This window comes from Oncorhynchus keta, unplaced genomic scaffold (genome assembly GCF_023373465.1).
Source record: "Oncorhynchus keta strain PuntledgeMale-10-30-2019 unplaced genomic scaffold, Oket_V2 Un_contig_27618_pilon_pilon, whole genome shotgun sequence".
In the NCBI taxonomy this organism is placed as follows: Eukaryota; Metazoa; Chordata; class Actinopteri; order Salmoniformes; family Salmonidae; genus Oncorhynchus; species Oncorhynchus keta.
In genome coordinates this window covers 133,164-139,758 of record NW_026285618.1, presented here as the reverse complement: position 1 = coordinate 139,758, position 6,595 = coordinate 133,164, and the positions used below count along the sequence as shown (strand labels likewise).

Sequence of the window (6,595 nt, the reverse complement as noted above, 5' to 3'; positions counted from 1 at the left end):
AGAGTGTAGTGGCAGCAGGGTAGCCTAGTGGTTAGAGTGTAGTGGCAGCAGGGTAGCCTAGTGGTTAGAGTGTAGTGGCAGCAGGGTAGCCTAGTGGTTAGAGCGTTGGACTAGTGACCAAAAGGTTGCAAGTTCAAACCCCGAACTGACAAGGTACAAATCTGTCGTTCTGCCCTGCACAGGCAGTTAACCCACTGTTCCTAGGTGATCCTAGGCCGTCATTGAAAATAAGAATTTGTTCTGAACTGACTTGCCTAGTAAAATAAAGGTAAAATAAAAATAAAAATAAGGGTATGAATACTTTCTGAAGGCACCATACAGTATAAGGCATGATTTCTATGGTGCTATGCTAGTCAGTAGTCAGGACCGTAGTGACTATGCTAGTGGTTAGAGTACTGGCACCAAAATTTCTATGCTGCTATGCTACAGTGATTCACCAAAACTGACAGTGATTTCTATGCTGCTATGCTAGTCAGTAGAGTACTCACCAAAAAGGACAGTGATTTCTATGCTGCTATGCTAGTCAGGGTAGAGTACTCACCAAAGGACAGTGATTTCTATGCTGCTATGCTAGTCAGTAGAGTACTCACCAAAGGACAGTGATTTCTATGCTGCTATGCTAGTCAGTAGAGTACTCACCAAAAAAAGGACAGTGATTTCTATGCTGCTATGCTAGTCAGTAGAGTACTCACCAAAGGACAGTGATTTCTATGCTGCTATGCTAGTCAGTAGAGTACTCACCAAAAGGACAGTGATTTCTATGCTGCTATGCTAGTCAGTAGAGTACTCACCAAAGGACAGTGATTTCAGATTTCTATGCAGTGCTATGCTAGTCAGTAGAGTACTCACCAAAAGGACAGTGATTTCTATGCTCTACCAAAGGACCAAAAGGACAGTGATTTCTATGCTGCTATGCTAGTCAGTAGAGTACTCACCAAAAGGACAGTGGCAGATGTATCCATTGTATCATTCAGCAGATCCATACAGGAACCTCCATTCAAACAAGGCCTTGACCAGCAGTCATTAACATTCTCTGAGCACCATCTCCCTGGAAACACAACAGATGACATTCTGTACATATACCTTGTGGTATACATTCTGTGGATGCTCATTTCAGTTGGCTTGTACCTTCTATTGTCTGTTCACTCTACAGTGTACTGTACTTGATATGATCATGTTCTGGGCAAATGGTTATACCAGCACCAGTATAATGTGAAGTCTGTACGACAAAGTGACTTTCTATATTATAAAAATACTTCCCAAGTAAAGTAAGGAACATCAGTAATGCTTATTGACACCTTCACAATCATATGTTGTAACATATGATCACATTATGTAACGCATGTACAACAGCAGAATAAGTACTAAACTCAGCAACAACAACAAAAACGTCTCACTGTCAACTGCGCTTACTTTCAGCAAACTTAACATGTGTGGGGTAACATATATGTATGAACATAACAAGATTCAACAACTGAGACATAAACTGAACAAGTTCCACAGACATGTGACTAACATAAATTGAATAATGTGTCCCTGAACAAAGGGGAGGGGGGTTCAAATCAAAAGTAACAGTCAGTAACTGGTGTGGCCACCAGCTGCATTAAGTACTGCAGTGCATCTCCTCGTCAAAGGCACCAGATTTGCCCGTTCTTGCTGTGAGATGTTACCCCATTCTTCCACCAAGGCACCTGCAAGTTCCCAGACACTTCTGGAGGGAATGGCCCTAGTCCTCACCCTTTGATCCAGCAGGTCCCAGGGACCTGGGATTGAAAACCTGGGATTGAGATCCAGGATCTTCGCTGGCCATGGCAGAACACGGACATTCCTGTCTTGCAGGAAATCACGCACAGAATGAGCAGTATGGCTCGTGGCATTGTCATGCTGGAGGGTCATGTCAGGATGAGCCTGCAGGAAGGGTACCATGGGGGAGGAGGATGTCTTCCTGTAACGCACAGTGTTGAGAATGCCTGCAATGACAACATGCTCAGTTCGATGATGCTATGGGACCAAATCGATCCCGCTCCCAGAGTACAAGGCCTCGGTGTAACGCTCATTCCTTCGACAATAAACGTGAATCCGACCATCACCCCTGGTGAGACACAACTGTGACTCCTCAGTGAAGAGCACTTTTGCCAGTCCTGTCTGGTCCAGCGACGGTGGGTTTGTGCCCATAGGCCGGTGATGTATGGTGAGGTCCTGTCTTACAACAGGGCTACAAGCCCTCAGTCCAGCCTCTCTCAGCCTATTGTGGACAGTCTGAGCACTGATGGAGGGACTGTACGTTCCTGGTGTAACTCGGGCAGTTGTTGCCATCCTGTACCTGTCCCGCAGGTGTGATGTTCGGATGTATTGATCCTGTGCAGGTGTTGTTACACATGGTCTGCCACTGCGAGGACGATCAGCTGCCCGTCCTGTCTCCCTGTAGAGCTGTCTTAGGCGTCTCACAGCACACACATTGAAATTTATTGCCCTGGCCACATCTGCAGTCCTCATGCCTCCTTGCAGCATGCCTAAGGCACATTCACGCAGAGGAGCAGGGACCCTGGGCATCTTTCTTTTGGTGTTTTTTCCAGAGTCAGTAGAAAGGCCTCTTCAGTGTCCTAAGTTTTCATAACCGTGACCTTAATTGCCCACCGTCTGTAAGATGTTAGTGTCTTAACGACCATTCCACAGGTGCATGTTCATTAATTGTTTAGGCTTCATTGAACAAGCATAGGAAACCGTGTTTAAACCCTTTACAATGAAGATCTGTGAAGTTATTTGGATTTTTACGAATTGTCTTTGAAAGACAGGGTCCTGAAAAAAGGACGTTTCTTTTTGCTGAGTTTATATAACCCTTACACTACACCACACACACACACACACACACACACACACACACACACACACACACACACACACACACACACACACACACACACACACACACACACACACACACACACACACACACAACTTGATAGAATTGTGGCCCCAATTTAGCTTGTCTTCAGGGACCTTTATGGCATTGTGTACACTCCCATGGGGGTACTAGGGAACACAGAGCTCTGCCAAGTGCTGTATTGTAAATCAATGGTTGTACGGCACGAACAACTAATGTCCCTCAGCCAGCAGACTGCTCAGGCTGACCATTCATTATAAACAGAAAAACAGAGCATTCTGCTCCATTTCAAGGGTGCCAATATATACTGAACAAAAATATAAATGCAACATGCAACAATTTCAATGATTTTACTGAGTTACAGTTCATATAAGGAATTAATTTGGTCCTAATGTATGGATTTCACATGACTGCGCAGGGGTGCAGCCATGGGTTGGCCTGGGAGGGTATAGGCCCACCCACCGGGAGTCATGTTAAGAAGCCGGATGGTTAAGAAGCCGGATGTGGAGGCCCTGTGGTGGCATGGTTACAAGTGGTCTGCGGTTGTGAGGCCGGTTTTACGTACTGCCAAATTCTCTAAAACAACGTTGGAGGTGGCTTATGATAGAGAAATTAACATTCAATTCTCTGGCAGCAAATCTGGTGGACAATTGCACTCTCCCTCAAACTTGAGACATCTGTGGCATTGTGTTGTGTTAAAAAAAAACTGCCTATTTAGAGTGACCTTTAATTGTCCCCAGCACAAGGTGCACCTGTGTAATGATAATGCTGTTTAATCAGCTTCTTTATATGCCACACCTGTCAGGTGGATTATCTTGGCAAAGGAGAAATGCTCACTAACAGGAATGTAAACAAATTTGTGCACCACATTTTAGAGAAATTCCTTTTTTGTGGGTATCGACAATTTCTGGGATCTTGTATATTTTTTGTTCAGTGAAGTCATCTGTACAAATAGGATATTTTCAAGGGGATGCTTCTATGCCACGTTCTCTTTTTGGTTATCAGGTTGTGATTTTCAAGGTAAGGGAACACAATGTGTTCATTTGTCATTTGGTTGAGGTATTCATTTGACGATTTCAAAGCTACCACGATAAAGGATGACAGATATTAACAACAATGAACTAATAAAACCCCTGCCACACACTCTTCATTCGTTAAATCAAATCTAAATCACATGTTATTGGTCACATGCACATGTTGTAGTGAAATGCTTGTGTTCCTAGCTCAAACAATAGCTAGCAATAGTTAGTCAGTTAGTTGGTGCCTTGACCTGAAATCAATTGTTTTATGTTATCACAAGTGTGGCAACATACTTTAGGCCTACCTTCAAACCCTGGGGGGCAGTGGCATTGATAGCCTCCGATGACATCCTCACAGGTGGCACCATTGACACACGGGGAACTCTTACACTCATCCGTCTCCTGCTCACAGTAGCTCCCCTGGAACCCGAGCTCACAGCGACAAGTATAGTTGTATTGTTGGTCTAGACATACGCCGTGCTCAGAGCAGTGGTGTCCAATGCAGTTATCAACGTCCATCTCACAGTAGCTACCGTTGTATCCTCTGGGACAAAGGCAGCTGGTGACAAACAACTCCCATTATAAGACGATATCAACAGACACAGTTCATAGATACTTTCTGACAAGTCTTAAGATGCATTAAGACTGCCTCGTAATGCATTATAGCTGTCTGTCTTAAGTGAAGTGTTACCAAAACATTTAAGATCATTTCTAAATGGATCTTAATTAGTTTTTTAGTTTTTATTTCACCAGGTAGGCCAGTTGAGAACATTCTAGCATCCTAGAGGGAATTACAAACCAGCAATTGTTAATGGAGTTTCCAATACTTTTTTCTATTCTGTATAACCCCATTGTTGAGGTAACCATCAGAGCAGCGGTTGGCCTAAACATACCGTGTATTTTTATTGGATAGAGGACAGAGAGAAAGACAGGGAAGATGGGAGAGAGGTTTAGTGCCAGAATGAATGGCCTGTGACAGACTTGAACCCACACCGACACAGTATGTGTGTTCTCTGAGGGTAGCAGCCTTAATCAGTAGACTTCAGGCTCCACATAGACAATACATAAAACCAGTCACAGTGCCTTCAGAAAGGATTCAAAATTCATTGAATCTAAAAAAAAAATCTCACCCATCTACACACAATACCACATAATGACAACGTGAAAACATGTATTTATCTCACCCATCTGCACACAATTCCCCATAATGACAACGTGAAAACATGTTTTTTTTTGTTGATTTTGGCAAATTTGTTGAAATTACACACAGAAATGTCTATATATATATAAGGTGTCAGATTTCACATCCTGCATCTCAGATGACAGCGGAGTGGCATGTGAAGCGGGACAACCAGAGCTTTCACGGAGTGCAAAGCCATAATTTACTTTCAATATATTTGCTAAAATAAAATTAAAATATGTTTTCACTTTGTCATTATGGGGTATTGTGTGTAGATGGGTAAAAAAAATGTAATCCATTTTGAATTCAGGCTGTAACACAACAAAATGTGGAATGTTGTTGATGTTGCACAATCCACACAGCGCTCTGTACACAGAATGTCGGTCGGAACCGGTCCAGGACAGGTCAAAGGGACTTAACGTTTTACTAATAAACACATACAACAGCAAACACTTAGCCTTAGAAGGCTTAATGTTTTACTAATAAACACATACAACAGCAAACACTTAGCCTTAGAAGGCTTAACGATTTATTAATAAACACATACAACAGCAAACACTTAGCCTTAGAAGGCTTAATGTTCTACTAATGTTAAGGGGGCGAGGAGGGGGGGGTGACAGTTTTTAACTTCCTGCAATTCTACACATTTCACCACGGTTAATGCCGTGTTCGTATGCCATCTGAACATTATAACAAAATCAATGGGCCATGACTTTTGGGAATTTCAGATTCTCCCTGTCTAGTTTTTATTTCTGTTAGTTGTCAAAGATGATCTTGTTTAAAAAAAAATAGATATTGCTCCATTTTCTTTTCTACATACTTTATATCTGGTTTGAGTCTTTAAAGTTGACACTGAAAATGTTTCACCACCCCAATTCACAATTGTTTTTATATAATATTATTTGGAGTGACGCTAAATGAATATAGGGGAAACACTGAATAGTGTATTTGAGACCTTGCCTTAGGCACTCACCTGTAGCCATCAATCTCATCTACACAAGTGGCTCCGTTTTGGCACCAGTGCTGAACACAATCGTTGATGTTTAAGCGGCAGTTACGTCCTGCCCATCCAGGTGCACAGACACAGGTGTAACTGCTGTCGTTGTTCCAGACACAACGTCCCTCCGTTGGCACATGGCTGTAGAGAGAAGAGAACATTGTCACACACATTCACGTCCTGCCCAGGTGCACAGACACAGGTAACTGCTGTCGTTTTCAGACACAATCCTCCGACATGGCTGTAAGACATTGTCACACGCACCATTCACACAACAAGTGCTTATTCACTATGTAATACTGTATCTTTTGGGACAATACCAAATAACTCCCTTTTGCAAAGCAAATGACATCTTGTTTCTTTTAAAAAGCTGGCAGAATCTTTGATATGATGTGTAGCTAGATTCAATATCGATTCCATAGCCACATTCCATAGCGTTCCTTCTCTCTATTCCCATAGCCACGCCTCGTTCCTTCTCTCTATTCCATAGCCACATCTCGTTCCTTCTCTCTATT

At 42.7% G+C, this 6,595-nt stretch overlaps 1 long non-coding RNA gene across 1 annotated transcript; it reads right to left on the bottom strand.

Annotated features, from left to right (window-relative positions):
- Window positions 1-972: 972 nt before the first annotated feature.
- Window positions 973-6,194, bottom strand: LOC127922910 (uncharacterized). Its single transcript, XR_008112776.1, has 3 exons — window positions 6,057-6,194; window positions 4,209-4,462; window positions 973-1,048 (listed from the first exon to the last, which is right to left on the bottom strand). It is a non-coding gene; the product is annotated as an uncharacterized LOC127922910 (long non-coding RNA).
- Between the last annotated feature and the right edge of the window lie 401 nt (window positions 6,195-6,595).